We start from the raw sequence: 20,994 nt of genomic DNA on the forward strand, positions 1-20,994 counted from the left end.
CTAGTGTCTGAAGTGAAGAGTAACACACACACACACCCCAATACCAATTTAATTGATAAATATATAATCATTTGTTTTCAAATATTTATGTTGATACTTGCTTGTGTACTTGTAATGTAGGTCTATAAAAGGGACTATTTTCTTTCTGTGAAACTGAAGCTTAAAGCAGTGCTTGTCACAAATTCAAAATCACCTTGCTTTGTCAACATTTTCAGATGTTTTTGGCTCAGTCTGATGAGAGCGTCACTGCAGTAAGGGGATCTTATTGAAATGTTTTAACTAAAGATAAAATGTCACCAATAGGAAAAAATAAAATCAAGGACATAAACAGAAAATCAATAAATGTGAAATGTAAGATAAATTTATATAATAACGTATTATGCTATAAACATCTCACTTTGTAAAATTAACAAGAATTCAGTGAGGCAGATCATTTTCTATGTGTTCAGAAGTCAAGTCTTTGATGGCTAATTTTTATATTACTTCATTACAATATCTCTACTGAAGCAAAATAATTGCAAATCTTTTTGAATGAAATCAATTTATCTTTAATTTTAGATAATATTTGGTATAGTTGGCATAGTTTTGTCACAAAGCATAGCTAACATCAATGTAGCATTACAACTTCAAATGTCTTTGTAATTATAGATCTTTTCTGAAATTGCAAAATTTTACTTTGAAATTATTGTTAATATTTACGTTGCCCAACCACAAATGTAGAAATAAAATTATAAAGTCTCCAGATAATGTTTTATTTTAACCACACATATGTTGTGATAGTTTCAAATAAATGAAAGCTCTACTGATTTATCATTTTCAACATCTTCACATTATTTAAGTAATATTAATTATATTTATGTAAAAATACCTAAATAGTCATAAAGAAAATTTAATAATAATGTATAATATATTGTTAACATCTTTTATTTTTACAAAAACACCAAGGAAGTAGCAGTGCATATTTTTTATTTATTTTAAAAATTAACTTTTCAATAAATTATTTAAGAATGACTGGAAATGTGCTGAGACAAAGAAGCAGTTGTCACTGTACACAAACATGAAATCAATTACCTTTTGGAGAGTTTATGATGTGTGAGAGCTAGTGAAGTTACATTAAACAAGAGCATATAAAGAAATCCAGATCTGCATATATTGTAGTATAGTTTTAGCATAAATCTCTAAGATTACACTTTAGACTAAGCCACATAGTCAAACTGTTGTCTATTTATTCCTTTTAAAGATTGAAACTCCCATAACTTTGGCAGACCAACTCCTCAGAAAACATTATTCTTTGACATCAATATGTTTTGCACGAAATTGAATGGCAAGTGAAAGGCACCAAACAGTGAGAATCTAGAAAATAGTGCATGTAGGGGAAGGCTTTGCTTAATACAAATCACTTGCATGGGACAGTCTTCTATAGCGAGTTTATTATATATGGGAACAGAGAGGTAATATGAAATGGAATATGGAATATTGCAGTAGCAAGCACAAATATTCAAATATGTGAAGGAACAACTGGATGTGATAAAACATTATAAAAAAAAGAGAGAAAAATGACAGTAGGAAAAAGACCATATATATTTTTTGAGAATAAAATATAGTTTCATTTTATTGGTGGACATGAGATGAGTTGATGCAGTATGCAGGTGGATACCATTTTTTTCAAAGAAAATATGAACAAAGTCTCAAATAAATACCAAATGTTTATATGTGGGTTTCAAGGATAGAGAATAATAAAATAACCAAATATACATAATGTTCCAGTAAAATGATTCAGTAGGGCTTACAGAAAGTGTAACTAGAGAGAGACACTAACTTGCAGATGATTTGTTTCTGGCTAATGTTGTGACAGGAGTGTAGCATTTCCGTTCTTCTCAGTTTCCTATCTCACTTACCTTTTGAAAAGACATGATTCCATATTATAATTATTGTCTCTCTCTTTCTTTATTCATTTACCCTACTTTACTGAAAAATCTCAAACATCATAGAAACATGCATGTCTTGGTTCTCCAAGTTTGAAAGGAAAATAATGTAGAAAGCTCTGTTTTTTTGCCCTGGCATTTATATACTCTCCAATCTCACTACTCCCATATCACTCTTCTACCTCTCTTAGAGCAAAAATGCCTCTTAAAAAAGGACATTGCACCCAGCATGGTGGCTCATGCCTGTAATCCCGCAACTTTGGGAAATTGCGCCAGTGCACTCCAGCCTGGGAGACAGAGTGAGACTCCATCTAAAAAAAAAAAAAAAAAAAAAAAAAAAAGTACATTGCTGATTCCATTTCAGCATCACTCAATTACCATTCTCTAACTGTCTCTGATTTTTCTGATTTGTCTTTACCAAAAGCCACATCTGGCATAATTGGCAAAAGACTTTTTTTTTTTCCCACCATTCCAATGAACACAAAAATGACATTCTCAATATCAAATCAAATGATCACATTTTTATTCATATTTTACTCCACCTGAAACTATGAAGGATATAACTAATTTGTCCATTTTTCTTTAAGCACATATCTGTATTCATTTTGATAACCCAGCACTCTTGATTGTTCCCTTACTGAATGTTTGTCTCTTCTTAGTATCCTTTGCCCATTCTACTCCTTTAAAAAGACTGTTGCAGTAACGAAAGAGTTATTTTTGATTCCACTTCTTTGTCAAACTAAAGTCAGCTCTTTCAGGCTTCTGGATTTTGATATTAAATATGTGTTTAGCAGTTCAAATTTTATATATGTATATTCTAGCTCAGATCCAGAAATCTATTTCCTTCTTATCATTCTCACTTGGATCCCTCAAGCAATTTAACATGCTCTAAATATTTCTTCCACGTTTATTTAGGTTTCAACTCTACCTACAGAATAGACTAATTTAATAATTTTATACGATCCTTGGTCTTTTACTTTATATGATCTTCTACATCCAATAGAAGGTTGTTCAGTTAAACCTTAAAACCTATTGCACACTTTTTAATTCTCTGAATTATCATCAACACCATGGTAGAAACCTCCTCAATACAGAGTTTTGTAATAATTGCTCTTTAAATTCCCACCATGATATGTTACTATATATTCTGCTCAAAATGAAAAGTTCACTGTAAAACATGGTTTAAAAAATCAAACATTGATTTCTCTGCTTCAGGAGTTTCCTTTTCTATGGTAGATGAAACTAGGTACAGTAATTTGTTGTTTGTTTTGGAGAGCTGTCAAGGCATGCTCCATGGCCTCTGAAACTAGGTAGATTGTATCACATACACTCTGGACCAATATACTTGCTACTTTCTGATTTGATCTGATTAACATGATGTCAACAATATAGTGGAACAATGTGACATTCTTGCCACGTACAGTCTCTTTGGACTATGTCAGACAAATGGCATGAGAGTTAACAAAGTCCTTGAGCTAATTCATAAATGTATACTGTTACCATTTTACATAAATGTAATCGTTGAAGCCCTTATTTTCTCACAGGGGTGGGGGAAAATTGCTATTCCCAGATTAATGTCTGTATGTTATGAATCTGAGTGAGTGCCAATCTACTTGAGCAAATAAACATCTGGAATAGCAGCTGCAATTGGATGCATGATCTTCTTGAATTTGCACTCATTAACTTTTATTCTCCAGAGTGCTTTTGTAAGGGTCACACCAGTAAATCAAAAAGAGGATGAAATGAGGGAATATCACCTGTGTCATTTTTTCAAGAATATCCAATCTCATATTTTCCCCTGCCACACAATACTATATTACTTTTGACACAATATGTTGAGTAGGAAGCAGCACTTATTGATAATTCTACTTGCCCTTCTTCACTACTGCAGATCTCACCCTACTAACCAAGGAAAAAATATGAACATTTTTTTCAGCTAACAGAATATAATGTTTATTCCAATTATACATTTGTGAAAAACGGAAGTGAAAATAAGTCTTTTGAGCCAGTGAACCCATTGTAAGCCCAAACTATGCTAGGACATTATTTATTACCTGAAGTCTCATTAGCTGCATTCTTAAAGGTGGATCTCTTTGTATCAATGTCAATTGGATTCCAAATCAAACAATTATCAAAACGTGTGGACATTACCCTTTCTCAGTGTTGGTTACCTGAATAAAGAATGATAGTTTTTGTGTTTCAGAAAGGACTAATATAATCATCACCCTATACACACACTTGTCATGGTGGTGCAAGAGACTTTCTCTGGAAGATTTAGCCTCTCTTTCGTTTAAAAGATTCTGAGTCTACAGTGGTTGGAGAACAGGGCAAGGGAACATGACTTTTCATTGGATTGACTGCTTTTAATCCCCGATCTGCCATTTTTATCTTGTATTTAATAAAACATTCTGATAGGTTGAGCAATTCTATTATTGACTGAGACCATATGTTTTGCCCCTATGACCTTGTCGTCTGTTAACTGTCTCTGCAGTTCTCTATGAATCACTTCTTTCCCCAACCGTCCTTTCTTCCTCATTGTGATAATTGCACCCACCTTTCTTCTGATGGTTAAGTGCTGCCATCCAGTCTCTGAGATATCAGAATTCTATCGTTCTCATTTCTATCGTGGCAAAAAGTTATGCATCAACATTTTATACTCTCAGTCCTAATCTGCAAAGCTGGTTGCCTACGTGTTTCTCAGAGATACTCTTGCTTCACTCACAATTACATTTCTAATGGCTTCGGTAGATGGAATGTCCTTTGGAGCTTTCCCATGAAACATACTCCTCTTGTTGATTTGTTGGACTTGCACAGCGTGTCATGTTTACATGCTCACTTTCTCTGTCTTTTAAATTGTACTTACCTTATTTGTCATAACAGTTTTGTAATTCCTACTTGTCCTGCTTTCTCCAAATTATTAAGACAAATACTAGAACTGATTTAGTGTTGTATCCCAAAGCACTAGCCAAAATATTAACTACTACTTTCTGGGAGAGTGCTCATAAAATGACAACTTTTTTTCCTATCCAACCTTATATTTTGCTCCCCTTGATCAAGTACTTACAGGATATAATCCTAATCATATGTATTTATTTCCAAAAGGTATATGTTGACTTGTTATTGCTCCTATTTGGAAAGATAATGCCTTCTCTTGGAATACTTGGCACCTTCCAAATAGGGTTTATTAGTCCGTTTTCACACTGCTATGAAGATACTACCTGAGACTGGGTAATTTATAAAGTATGAGGTTTAATTGACTCACAGTTCTGCATGGCTGGGGAGGCCTCAGGAAACTTACAATCATGGTGGAAGTCAAAGGAGAAGCAAGTATCTTCTTCACAAGGCACCAGGAAAGAGAGCACTTTTAAAACTATCAGATCTCAGGAGAATTCTCATCTTCACAGAACAATATGGGAGAAACAGTCTGCATAATCCAATCGTCTCCCACCAGGTCCCTCCATTGACACATGGGAATTACAGTTTGAGGTGAGATTTAGATGGGGACACAGAGCCATATAATAGAGTTATATTGTACCTCTTTACCCTAGCTTTGTTCTAGTGGTAAGAGGGGAGGTAGGGGAAGGCAGTGAGTGATGAGAGTGTACTCTTACAAGGCATTCTCTTCATGCAAGTTAAACTCTATTTTCTAGCTCTAAATTATAGGATTGGGCCACTACTACAGAAGGATCAGATGTATCATTCAGTTTTGTAATTTGAAACTCTTCAACATAAGTTGTCATTTGACTTCTCACTTCCCCATACTGTTCCAATTAATGCCTTGAACTCTTGGTAACAGACATATTGGAGTAAAACTTAAACCTCCGGAGTTTGCTAATGATATAACTAAGCCTTGGACTAGAGGCCTACCTTTTTCTGTATTCTTGATTAATAAGAGTCTGTTTATATGCCACCAGGACTTCCTCTGATACTTGCACTTTGTATTTAATTGCTGATCAATTATTCTCAGTTTTTGATTATCTCCAGCATTAGTTATCTAATTGTTTTGTCATGATTACAGTTTTTCCTATACTTTAAGACACGCCATTTTACACATGCCAGCGCATTTTTATTCCACTGGTGTATCATCTTAGTTAACCACCAATGGAGGTTTCAACAACTGCACACTTGTAACACTGCCCCTGTCAAAGTCTATTCATGGTACCCTGCCATAGTGAAAGAGACCTCTTTGTCAATTAGTCTGTGAGTAATTCAGGAATTCCACTTAACATCTGCTGATTTGGACCACTTCTGTTCCCAACTATTGGTAGTTGAATTCCCCATGAAACATACTCGGAAACAGACTCTGAAACAGAGATATTCACTGTAAAAATATTAGTGAGGAGTTTTTTCAGGCATAACAACTGTGAGGAGTTAAGGAAGCAGAATTGGGCAGAGGAAGAAGTTGGTTGCTGATAATGCAGTCATACAAAAGTAGTTGGTTGCTAATTCATGGTTATGGAGGCCTCAGTCAGTTTCATGGGGAGCTCTGAAGCTTGAATGGTCACCCAGAGTTGCCTTGAATTGAGACAAGGAGTCTAGAGCCCTTTAAACACTCATTATCCTGTCGTTAGATATATGCTGCCAACAATGAAGAAAGGCAATTCACTTCAGCTAAGGTCAATGTTTGGCGGGAGACTTAGATGCAAAAAGGCATTTCTTAGCATTTCCAGTAGCTGTGGAAGGAATGCTTCATTACTGAAAGCAGAGAATTAGGAATTTGTGGAGCAAATCAAAGTGCTGATTTCAAAAAGCAAATCATCACCACCTGATATAAAAAATTTCCTTTCTTCACAGTCACTTTTTTACATTATCTAATTTTCCTTTATTTTTTATCCCCCCATAAAATATTGATCTTTCTTACTTGTTTATTTTGTCTCCCTATACTACAGTATAATCTCCAAAAGAACAAAGAACATTTTTTACTTGTTAAAAGCTGCTAATATAGCAAATAAAAAGTGTTTCCCACACAGTATACAATAAATAACTATTAGTACTGACCGTGACTAACAGAAACACTTATACTAGAGTATAATAATTTTTCCGATAATATTATGCTAAATGAGCAATAAAGCAGTTAGGAAGAACACTGCTCAGAGGGAGCTGCTGTCTTAGTCTGCTTGGGCTTTCATAGAAAACACCAAAGATCGGGTGGTTTAAAGAATAGAAATGTATTTCTCACAGTTCTGGGGCTGGAAAGTCCAAAATCAAAGTAACAGTTGATGCAATTTCTGCTGAGGGCTTTCTTCATGGTTTGTAGACAGCTGCCTTCTCACTGTGTCCTCACATGGTGGACAGAATAAGATTGCTATTTCCTCTTGTTCATCTTACAAGAACACCAGCCCTATCATATTAAGGACCCACCCTTATAACTGCATTTTACTTTGATTACCTCCTGTTTATATTTCAACATACAAATTTTGAGGAATAACAAACATTAAGTTCATAAAAGTTGGGTTAATATATAAAACTTCCTGAGAGAAGACTATAAAAATAAACTTTCTGAATGAAGTAACTTTTGTGCAGCCATTTGCTGGTAAATGTTTAATACCTGACTCTTGGGGACTATGAATGTTGGTTGATAATTTATGCTTATGAATAAAATAAAGTGAAACAATAAAAATGTATGTCAGGCACAGTGGCTCATGCCTGTAATCCTGGGACTTTGAGAGGCAGAGGCGAGTGGATCACCTGAGGTCAGGAGTTTGAGACCAGCCTGACCAACATGGTGAAACCGCATCTCTACTAACAATACAGAATGAGCCAGTTGTGGTGGCGCATGACTGTGATCCCGGCTACTTGGGAGGCTGAGACAGCTGAATTGCTTGAACCCGGGAGGCAGAGGTTGCAGTGAGCCGAGATCATGCCACTGCACTCCAGCCTGGGCAACAAGAGTGAAACTCTGTCTCAAAAAAAAAAAAAAAAAAGTATGTCAAAACTGCACTTGCTTATTGATGATGTGAGCAACTGCTTTATTGAACCAGATATTTGTTTTGGGAGCTTGGAAGACTATTTCCTCAATACCTTTTTTTTTTTTTTTTTGAGACAGAGTCTCGCTCTGTCACCCAGGCTGGAGTGCAGTGGTGCGATCTTGGCTCACTGCAAGCTCTGCCTCCCGGGTTCAGGCCATTCACCTGCCTCAGCCTCCCGAGTAGCTGAGACTACAGGGGTGCCCGCCACTACGCCCAGCTAATTTTTTGTATGTTTAGTAGAGACGCAGTTTCACTGTGTTAGCCAGGATGGTCTCGATCTCCTGACCTTGTGATCCGCCTGCCTTGCCCTCCCAAAGTGCTGGGATTACAGATGTAAGCCACCACGCCTGGCCTTCCTCAATCCTTTTGTATATATTGGCAATGTAATGACTACAAACACACTTTCCATTTAAGTTTAATCTGCTTTGTAAACATTACTTCATACTTTCCTAAGTCTAGACAGTCAAGAAAGTGAATTAATCCAACCCTGCTTTGATATTTGCTGATTTCCATGGTAAAAATAATCTCACTATGACCAATTTCAAACTACCAAATGGATGTCATTGATTTTGAAGTTAGAAAGAGATATACAGTAGTACAACACAGCATATTATTTTCAACATATGTATGTATAAGCATAAATAAGAGTAAAATGAGGAAAATCATCACGAAGTCATTCATTTTAAGTATACATTTTGTTTTAAAGTAATTTGTTTAGTTATAAGTTATCTAATTTAATACTTAGGCTCCTTTAAAAACTGGGCTGCACAACCCCATCAAAAAGTGGGTGAAGGATATGAACAGACACTTCAAAAAGAAGACATTTATGTAACCAACAAACATATGAAAAAAAGCTCATCATCGGTCATTAGAGAAATGCAAATCAAAACTACAATGAGATACCATCCCCCGCCAGTTAGAATGGCGATCATTAAAAAGTCTGGAAACAACAGATGCTGGCGAGGATGAGGAGAAATAGGAATGATTTTACCCTGTTGGTGGGAGTGTAAATTAGTTCAACCATTGTGGAAGACAGTTTGGTGATTCCTTAAGGATCTAGAACAAGAAATACCATTTGACACAGCAATCTCATCACTGGGTATATACCAAAGGATTATAAATCATTCTACAATGAAGACATATGCAAACATATGTTTATTGCAGCACTATTTACAACAGCAAAGACTTGGAACCAACCCAAATGCTTATCAATGATAGACTGGATAAAGAAAATGTGGCACATATACATCATGGAATACAATGCAGCCATAAAAAAAGTATGAGTTCATGTCCTTTGCAGGGACATGGATGAAACTGGAAACCGTTATCCTCAGCAAACTAACACAGGAACAGAAAACCAAACATCACATGTTCTCACTCATAAGTGGGAGTTGACCAATGAGAACACATGGACACAGGTAGGGGAACATCACACACCAGGGCCTATTGGGGGATTGGGGGGAAAGGGGAGGCATAGCATTAGGACAAATACCTAATGAATGTGGGGCTTAAAACCTAGATGATGGGTTGATAGGTGCAGCAAACCACCATGGCACATCTATACCTGTGTAACAAACCTGCACATTCAACACACATATTCCAGAACTTAAAGTAAAATAAAATAAAATATAAAAAAAAAATAATAATAAACTGTGTTGCAAAATTACTGAACATTTAACAGTTGGCTGTCATGGACTTGGCTCCAGCACAACTCTGCTTTTGTATGAATAAGGTAACTTGGTGGGGATACTAAGAGTAGGTAAGGTGAAAAATGGCAAGAAATGCATTTTCATGGATGCATCATGCATGGATATGAAAATTCATCAAGATATAACATGGAATATGTACTTAAAGTAGTTCTGTATGTATAAAGAGTCACTTTTTTGCAGAATATGACGAACAGGAAGTGGGCAATCATTAAGGGCCTCATATGTAGTATTAAGAAGTATAGTCTTGGCTAATTTATGTTGTGGTAAGAAACAATCCTCAAAATATCAGGATATTAAAACAATAAAAGTTAATTCTTATTCTTTGTATATTTCTACTGCTGTTCCTCAAGGGGCTCTGCTCATTGTTATCAAATAGGCACCAAAGGTGCAGCAGTCCCCAGCATCTTTCCCTATAGCCTCTGTGGTATTGGGTATCAGTGTTCACCATGACGAAGGAGGACAGCTAGAGAATTGTGCCCCTGCTGTTAGACGGAGTCTGACAAAGTCCAGACACATAACTGTTTCATGAGTAAATTGCCAATGCCAATCACATGATCTAAAATTAATGTGGTGGGTACCAAAGGAGAGGCAGACTATGTATGTTAGTGAGATCTGATAGTGTCTGCCACAACACTTAATTTTTGGAGAATTTTACCATGGGCTTGACATTTGAATATTCAATTTAAACTACTTATTTATGAAATAGTTATAGGAATAATTAGGAACTTTATGGAAACTATATTTTAATTAACTTTCTAAGTGGTGAAAGAGTGAATTATTCATAAATTACTTCTGGAAACAGGACTCTTCTAAAAAGCATGTAAGGGAACTTGAAGCAGCATCTTAATTTGTGCAATATGTTAAGGAAAAAAAACTATGGAATCCAGAAAACAATACACAATCACTTTTATTTATGGCTATCAGAACTTCAGGAAACCGATTAATGTTTGTGCACATAATGTTTTTATTATGGATCCATCTGGGGCATATTGAACATACGGTGCCCCAAAAATGGTCAGTTTCACTCATGCCCAATCCCATATATTTTTTAGGGTAATTTTTCTGGTCCAGTTAAGTTAGACCAGGACATTTTCACTTGACAAATCTGAGTAAACTTCTCTGGAAAAAATTGTTTTTGACCATTTGCCTAGGATGAATCTCTGGGTAAGGAAGATGCATTTAGTTGTATAATTTACTGTAGTTACATTGACACCTTTTCTTAACGACACACCACAGATTTATTGCTGGATATTTTTTTCCTTCCTAAGCCACTTGCCATATAGTTCTACTCTTCTCTAGCTCTAGAGAGGCTTCCTCATACAGACTAGGTCAACAGATTCCCTTCCACTGGCTCGTGGATGGGTTTGGCTACCGAGAAGCAGCAAGAGAAGATCAGAATTATAGGGAGCAGGGAGTAGGTAAAGGTGAAGAATTTATTTCCCTGCTTCCCTGCTGATCCCCTCCCAAGCTTCTACATGTTGGTCACGTTTCTCTACCAAATGGTAGTTCCTATGGGGTTCATGTAACTTCACCTTCCTCTTTCCATAGAGACAAAAGCTCCTGCTTTCATTCACCTTCGAGTACTGCAAACATTTTTTTTTTTTTTTTTTCTGAGATGGAGTCTCGCTCTGTCGCCCAGGCTGGAGTGCAGTGGTGCAATCTCGGCTCACTGCAAGCCCCGCCTCCCGGGTTCACGCCATTCTCCTGCCTCAGCCTCCCGAGTAGCTGGGACTACAGGCGTCTGCCACCATGCCCGGCTAATTTTTTGTATTTTTAGTAGAGACGGGGTTTCACCGTGTTAGCCAGAATGGTCTCGATCTCCTGACCTCGTGATCCGCCAGCCTCGGCCTCCCAAAGTGCTGGGATTACAAGCGTGAGCCACCACACCCAGCGGTATTGCAAACATTTAAACATTTTAAACGTTCTTCAAAGACAACGTTTCCTTCCAGGACAATGACTGATACACCTTCCTAAGCTTACAACTGCAAATATGTCTCTGCCTAACATAGAATCCCTGCTGTACAGCCTGGAATGTACTCCTACTCAATGGGATGGCTACACAATGAAATCAATGAGTGACTGCACTTATAAAATGAACATTACAATATGAGCTTCGTCTTCCTGACGGTGGCCTTTTAATGTCAAATGAGATAATGTATGCAAAATGTTTTATAAGTTTTAAAATGTGATAAATTTTATTTTGTGTGGATGATAAATGTAGCTATGGGTTCTATTGACTGAAAGAAAGTTAAGCACTGCTCCTTCATGAATCAAACCATCAGTTCCTGATGGTGTTTAATTATTATCGAACATATTTGTCTTCACAGGAGCTGTCATTTAAATGTGCTTGCCAACTAGCTTGTTTATCAAAACATTCCAGACCGTTTCAAATTCTCATTTACATTGTTTCTTGTTTACCACACCCATAAATTTGTATTACCAGCATATTTAACTATCGGGCTATTTTGGAGATTGAAAAAAGAAGACCTGATTTACCATGTGCAATATCTCACACACTGTCATTTCTATTCTACTGCAATTTGGTGAGTTCAGCCTCTTTTTACTTCGTGTTTGAATAATTGCAATAGATTTTATACTGTTCTCACTGCTAAACTTGCTCCCCCTATTACCCTATAGACACTCATATTCATCTTGCATAATACCACCAGATTATTCTTTTTCCATCTATTTTCCTAGATATTTGTCCTCCACTTTCCTGTCTTTTTTTCTGCACTTCATTCTACCCATCTTAGTGAATAAACATCTTTTCAACTTTCTCAGGCTATATATACATCAATTTTTCAAAATCCAAGTAAAACTTCACCTCCTTGAGAGTATTTTAGAGATCCTGTAATACCTACATTTTTTTTACCATTTATTAGAAATATATTTCAGCCCCAGTTATGTGATTATTACATATTATAGTATATTAATGTTTGCAAACTCCTTGAAAAATCATACACACCCCATACTGCTATATTCATTTCAACAAAACAGTTTCTTTTCAATTTTGTAATAAATATAGTAAGAGCCTGTTCTCCTCCAGGCCAATTTCCTCCCCCTATGTTTAAAGTGCTCTGATGGAGGTAACTTATTAATAATTTGAGACTAAAACAACATTTCAAATATGCATTTCTTTTTTGCACACCAAGCTGGTGTGTGCCTGCAGGCACTATTTCTATTAAGTGAACAGCTGGATATTGTGTAGTGGATTGACGAGGTGTTTGAGTGAACACATTAGTCACCATATAGAAGCAACTTAAAATAATGAGTCACAATGATAGTCATCTCACTTTGGGAAAAGGAAAAGAAAGAAATAAAAATGTTTCATATCTATCAGACAGCCACAAAGCACAGTCCCTATCAACAGAAACAAATTCAAATAAAAATGGCCCCACCATACATATTTTATTTGATTTTCATCTAGCACTGAAGATATACTTTATGAATTTTTCCGTTATTCTGACAGTCATAAAATAAATGGAGGTGAATCATATAACTTTTGAATATCTACATAGCCAGAGATAAGCTCTGCATATTAAATATCTTCTAATATTAAACCTACCAAAAAACATAGCAGAGGTTATATTTATGTTGCAACTGAGAAAACACTCTTTCAAATTATTTAAACAGAAAATTTAAATACTTTACTAAAATTCACATTAAATTCTGAATTTTACATGGGTTTATGTGGCTCTACCATTCATGCTGTTGAACTTCTGAGTTATTAATATTTACAAATAACCCATGTTCTTTCAAATGATTCCAATGCTTACAGAAACACATATAAAAGTACATATAATGAAATAAAACTGTGGCAATATAGAAAAATAAAAACTATAATATGACAACGCAATGAAGCCAGAGTTAATGTGAGCACATGCAACGAAATCCTAACATTTTCTCTTCAGCTTTGTCTCTGTGTCTTACTATGCTAATGTAGGTAATAAGTAGTATTGATAGATGGAAGAAGTAAATTAGCACATGAAAAGAACCTTGATTATTATTTGTGCAATTCCTAGAGTCCACTGATACTTAACAACTCTTAACGCTTAGATCTAGGGTACCCAAACACTGCTTCCTTTCCAAGAAGAAAACATACAAAAAAAACTAAGGCAGCATACTCTAATTCTTTTTTCTTTTCTTTTTTTTTTTAGATGGAGTCTCGTTCTGTGGTCCAGGCTGGAGTGCAGTGGCGTGATCTCGGCTCACTACAAGCTCCGCCTCCCGGGTTCACGCCATTCTCCTGCCTCAGCCTCCTGAGTAGCTGGGACTACAGGCGCCCACCACCACGCCCGGCTAATTTTTTATATATTTACTAGAGATGGGGTTTCACCGTGTTAGCCAGGATGGTCTTGATCTCCTGACCTCGTGATCCACCCACCTCAGGCTGCCAAAGTGCTGGGATTACAGGCGTGAGCCACCGTGCCTGGCCAGCATCCTCTAATTCTTATTAATAGTTTGTGAATTTAGGCCTACATGAATAATAATATAATATTTGCTATGATGTTACTATCTACCAACCTTATTTTTCTTTTCTATAAAATAGGAGCCAAAATAATATTTATGTCATATCTTATGAAGTTAAAATAAAATATAACTAATGAGGGGCTTAACAATGAGTGTCATTTTGTAATTACTTTGTACCATTATTAATTGCTGAGACAGAATACGGTATTACTAGTCATCTGTATCTATTGCCCAACTTTATTTTGATTCATTCCTTACTAGTTTGCATAGATAGGCCTAAATTTTTGATCCATTGCTCAACTCCTGTCTCTAAACCATTGGTTCTCAAATAGAGGTGATTTTGACACGTAGGGAACATTTGACAACATATGGAGATATTGTTGATTATACAGGGCAACCTTCATAAGCACAGAGTTATCTGGCCCCAAATATCGACAGTGTCAAGTTTGAGAAACTCTGCACTAGGCTTTTCTGTCTGGTTACTCACCTCTCTGCTTAGCTCTGCCCCCAGTTTTATGGATATTGAATTCCTGATTTCTCACTGCATTACTCGCACGTATAGATATCTAAACTGATTTGTATATATCTTCCTAGTTTGACCCACTGCTTTTAACTGAATTTTGTTGGGCTTTTATAAAGGCCATTTCCATGGAGTTTAGTCATTATCTTCACCAAATTTTTATTTGCTTCAGTCTGGGGAAGAACTCTATATTAAAAAATAAAAACAAACCCCAAAAACTAATTTATGAAAGACATTTTATAATGTAATTACTTAAATCTTTTTTTTCTTCTCTCTTACATGATCGTTTAAATTCAGTGAGTGATGTGTGGTTTTCAGGCTGAGTCAGGAAGTTTACTTGGACAGAGAAATTCTGTCTGCTGAGACATTAGGGGAGCAAATGCCTATGTGGGCACGGACTAGTCACTGACCTCCTAGGGTTCCCTGACGATAAATTAGTCCTAGTTGAGGTCGCCATCATCAGAACTTAATTGGCCCCTGGTACTGGTGAATCTCTGCACCACAGAGACTCATCAGTTATAGAACTCAGCTTCCGTGCATAGGCAAGCTTTTTTGTTTTTTCAATTTTTTGGCAGCAAAGTTGAGAAAGTGAACACACCCAAACAGCCCATTTCTTAGCTTATCAATATCTGTACCCATTTCTTCCCCTCATCAACATGTATTTTCCATATTTTGTTGGTTATCAGCCTCTGACACTCATCCACAAGAGAAAGTCTACAAAGCCTAAACTAAGTTTTAAACATTATTTAAGGTAATAAACTTTGTCTTCCACCAGAAACGTGGAGACATTTTTAAAAGGATTTGAAGAGATATATACCCAAGGGACAGAGAGAAAAATTAGTGCTGACCAGCCTGGGCCTGCTTGACTAACACAAAATAGATTAAATTAATAAAAGCAAGATGTTCTGCATTTATAAAGATATTAACTCTTTTTAATGTGTATCACTTATTAATGAGTTTATAATTAGATTTTGAAGGATTTCATTCTGGACCTTGCAGATTGTACGTATTTTTCTGGTAAATTAGGAAGTATAATTTTTCAATAAAAAAGCTCACTGGAAATCCCTGTAACAAGTAATAAATATTTAAAATTTGCAGAAATGTTTACTCATTCAATAAATAGTGACTCCACATTTAGAAATGCTAGAGATAAAGCGTTTCTAAAGGCAAATGCTACTGTTTCCTGGTTTTACATTCTAGATTTTAAGACAAAGATGGCTGCCTTGAAATTTTAGTTATGTGAAAGAAATTTCTTAATGATATAATTTTTCTTACTCTGATTCTGTGAGACTTTTGTTTATATTTTATGAAACTATTTCTATAGCACGTTGTATAAATATATTTGAGAAATCATTTTTAGCTTTCAGAAATTAATTTGCATAATACATTTTAATTTTAATAAAGTTCCATTCCTCTAGTCCTTTCATATCTGGAAGATATTTCCTATACAATATCTTCTATATTATTTAATACTGCTGTTTTTTAAAAGAGAAATCGAAACCTTTTACTCATATATACCAGACTCCCAAAACTGTCTTGGTTTGAAAATCAGTTCTCCAAAATACTTTCTCTAACTGAACTTTATATCTTAGGTGCAAATATAATCCTGATAAATACTATAGTCAGGCATTTTAAAAACTTTATGTTTTCCATATATGCAGCAGAGTATCATCTTCTTGCCCTTTCCCTCACTATGGTATCCTTCAAGAACATTATTAGCTCAAATTCCAAATCCTCAATGAAACAATCATCTATCAATTTCATAATTCACTGTTTTATTGAATAAATATTTAGTGAATGATTTCAGTGTGTCAGGAGTGTATCGGGAGCTTGGGGACAAAGTGGTGGGCTAAATAGGCATGTTTCTTCCTTCATAGAGTGTGTATTTTAACTATAGTAGTCACAATAATGACTTGGTAAAATCTAAATACTACGATAAAAGGAAAAACATTTCTGGATACAAATGGTCAAGAACTAACGCACAGTTCATTGACTTTGTCCAGTTTGGGGGACCATCATTTATATAGAGCACTTTATTTTCTTAAATTAAATATGAAAGACTGTTAAATAATTTGTTTTAATAAGGAATCCATCTAAATCATACTTTTATGCATAAAGGGAGAGAATGGTAAATCTAGTTTCTTCTCTGGCTTAACAAAAGGCTTTATAGGTATTATTGAAGTGTTTATAAAAATGTAAAACATATTTTAAATGTTAACATGGCAACTAGTTAGTTAGGAAAAAGAATAAAACAGATGGGAACACTTTCAGGGATTAAAGATTGTATTTTAGAGGACATAGTAACAACGTTTGTAGAGCATTGGCCTTAAAATACATGTTCATTAAACACTAACTTGAACAGGATTATACACTTTCATATGTCTTCACATTTAAAAGGCAAATAAGATTGGTGCTTTTGTTAATATTATCGATTCACCATTTTATCAAAACTAGTTCCTTGACACAGAATAGTGTCTGCATTTCCGTAGCCATAAGAGAGAATTAAACATTTTCTCCATTTTTAGCTTCCTCTTTCTCTCTTCTTTTCCCCTTTGGCTTTAGAAAGCCAAAGGCCTAGAGTTTTATTTGTTAGCGATGAAAGAAAACCCTCACCATAAGAGCTTAACACTAACAATACAAAACCAGAAAAGGGCAGAGAGGAATTTCTAACGAATGAGATATGAGGCATACAATGGTTTGCTTCTATGACTTAGACACATTTCCATATATTTTCCAAGGTCATTTTGTGCTATTATATTTTGGTTACACAGGCAAATGTTAACAAACATAAATTATGGACATTAGAAATTATTTACTCACATGTTCATTTAGTTAAGCAATTTTGAAAATTCATTTTTGTTTTGTGTAGAAATGAAACACAAGCTTTTACTTCTCTGACTCGCCTATTCGTGTTGATAAGCAGAGTTCTATAATGTTCATAATTACTGTTTGCCACTATGTTGGCTATTTCATAGTAGTTGTTCTGAAAGTCCACAATGAAACAATATTTTACATAGTTACGTACCCTATAATATCATCTTATGTTATTAAGGTGAAAGTTATCATAGACAATAAAGTTTTTTGTAAATACAATATTATAAAATTTATAGTGAACGTATGAAGTGCTCATTTTATATAATGCAATATGACCTGAATTTCTGATATAATAGTAGAAGACAAAAATGTTTAAATAAGCTAAATCCCCTTTGAATACATTTCTACATTTGAAATATTACTTTGCTCTTAATACAATAGTAAAATTCAAGTCCTGCTATTTTGTATCTCAGATTTCACATGTACTTCCATCTTTTAACTATATTCTGCATTCATTAACGATTTAATTTTATAATCAGTGTTTTTATTTTTAATCATAAAAATTAAATAATATATGATATTTTCCTTAAAATGAGGTAATTAATAAATAGTTCAACTTAATACAATTGTAGAATTTGTATTTTCAAGTTGAGTAAAAAGCATAATCATGTCCCATATATATATGTGTGTATGTGTGTGTGTATGTGTGTACATATATACACACATACACACAGTATAAATATACACACATTCATGCATACATATACACCTGTGTGTGCGTGTGTATGTATATATTTACTTATAGAACACATTCTTTTATTTCCAGGTAATTCTATAAATTGTATATATGTATTATATTTTCACTACACCTGAAGAAAAAAGTTTAATTTTTTGTTTTGTTTTGTTTTGTTTTGTTTTGTTTTTGTTTCTTTTTTTTTTTTATTTGAGATGGAGTCTCGCTCTGTCACCCGGGCTGGAGTGCAGTGGCATGATCTCAGCTCACTGCAATCTCCGCCTCCCAGGTTCATGTCATTCTCCTGCCTCAGCCTCCCGATTAGCTGGGACTACAGGCGCCCGCCACCACGCCCGGCTATTTTTTTTGTATTTTTAGTAGAGACGTGGTTTCACTGTGTTAGTCAGGATGGTCTCGATCTCCTGACCTCATGATCCGCCAGCCTCAGCCTCCCAAAGTGCTGGGCTTACAGGCTTGAGCGACCGCGCCCGGCTTTTAATTTTTTATATCACTGAAGAAATGTCCATTAGAGTAAAAACTGATCTTAAAAGTTGACTCTTAAAAGTTTCTTTAGATAACTGGTTGATCATTTCATATGTTTTTATAGCAATATATGTTTTAAAGATCATCAAAGCATTTTCATTAGTAAGGAGTTTTCTTTTGTTAGCTTTAAATCCAATGTTTTATATTATTAACAAAATACAAAGTTGTATTTTCATGATGATATTTGCCATGAAATAAAGAATAATTTGATATCCACAAAATTCTTTAGTTAATTGAGAATATATTGAGTACCTACACATCTTATCTATTTACACAAGCCTGCAAATATAAAAATAAACATTTAGCTTCCTCACAATATACTCAAAAGCAAAGGCTGTTGATTACCTCCTCCATAATCAGCTCTGAAAGGATATGAAACGTGATTTCCAAAATCACTATCAAAGCTATTTGCCACCAATAACACCAACAAAACTCAGAAAACTTCTCAGGAAGACAGAAGACTATCTTGAACTGTTATAGGTGTGGAGAAGGTGAGTAACTATAGGCAAAAGTAACATAAAATAAGAGTCAAGCTTTAAAACAATTAAAATTTAATTGACAAATAAAGATTGAAGATGTTTGAGGTGTACAGCATCTGACATTTGCTTTTCCCCAGTGTTGCCTCTGGTAACCCTAGCCTCCTTTGGATATTCAATCTTTTATGACTTCCTTCTCTCAATTCCTGGATTTTGTGGATTAAAATCTAACAAAATTGCCAGCTTCTACTGATATGTCTCCCGGGATAAAGGTGAATCCCTGACCAGAGTAATTGCCTGTGGAGTTGCAACAAGAGGAACTTTGCTGGAACTTTTCATGCTGAAGTGTATCACTCCCTTCAACTTAGTCACCAAAGTGCACACGCTTGGTGTGCACACATCATGACTTGACATTAATACCAACCCAATACATATCAAGAGCTACTACTAATAGAATAATCAATAACCTCAGTGGACCACGAGTTAATTTAAGTAAATAGATACCCAAGGAGTAGCATGATAATTTAAAAAGACAAACAAACATTTTAGAACAAGATCAGATCTATTGAAAAAGAAAGAAACAAAAATGCCTAACTGTATTAGTCTGTTTTCACACTGCTGTAAAAACTGCCTCAGACTTGATAATTTATAAAGCAAAAAAGGTTTAATTTAGTCACAGTTTCACATGGCTGGGAAGGCCTCAGGAAAGTTACAATCATAGTAGAAGGTGAAGGAGAAGCAAGGCACATCTTACGTGGTGGCAGGAGAGAGAGACAGCAAGAAGGGGAAACTGCCAAATACTTTTAAACCATCAGGTCTCATGAGAACTCACTCACTATTATGAGAACAGCATGGGGGAACCACCCTCATGATCCAATCACCTCCCACCGGGTCTGTCCCTCAACACAAGGGGATTACAATACAAGATGAGATTTAGGTGGAGACACAGAGCCAAACTATGCCATTCTGCCACTGGCCCCTCCCAAATCTCATGTCTTTCTCACATTTCAAAACACGATCATGCCTTCCCAATAGTCCCTCAAAGTCTTAACACATTCCAGCATTAATCTCAAGTCCAAGTCCAAAGTCTCCTCTGAGATAACACACACTCCTTCCACATATGAGCTTGTAAAATCAAAAGCAAGTTATTTCCTTTCAAGATAAAATAAGGATACATGCACTGGGTAAACGTTCCCTTTCCAAATGGGAGAAATTGGCCAAAACAAAGGGGCTACACACCCCATGGAAGTCTGAAACCGGGCAGGGCAGTCATTAAATCTTAAAGTTCCAAAATAATCTCCTTTGACTCCACGTCTCATATCTAGGGAATGTTGATGCAAGAAGTGGGCTCCCAAGGCCTTGGGCTGCTCTGCTCCTGTGGGTTTGCAGGGTACAGCCCCCATGGCTGCCTTCATGGGCTGGTGTTGAATGCCTGAGTCTTTGCATGTTGCAAACTGTTGGTGGATCTACCATTCTGGAGCCTGAAGGATGATGACCCTCTTCTCACAATTCCATTAGGCTGTATCTTAGTAGGGACTCTATGTGGGAGCTCCAACCCCATATTTCCCCTCTGCACTGCTCTAGCAGAGGGCCTTCATGAGGGCTTGGACCTTGCCAGCAGACTTCTGCCTGGTCATCCAGTGTTTCCATACATTCTCTGAAATCTAGGGGGAGGTTTCGAAACCTTAATTCTTGTCTTCGGTGCACCCACCGGCTCAACATCATGTAAAGCTGCCAATGCTAGGGGCTTGCATCCTCTGAAGCAATGGCCTGAGTTGCACCTTGGCCCCTTCTAGCCACAGCTGGAGCTGGAGTACTGGTATGCAAACACCAAG

This window comes from Pongo pygmaeus, chromosome 4 (genome assembly GCF_028885625.2).
Source record: "Pongo pygmaeus isolate AG05252 chromosome 4, NHGRI_mPonPyg2-v2.0_pri, whole genome shotgun sequence".
Classification (NCBI taxonomy): Eukaryota; Metazoa; Chordata; class Mammalia; order Primates; family Hominidae; genus Pongo; species Pongo pygmaeus.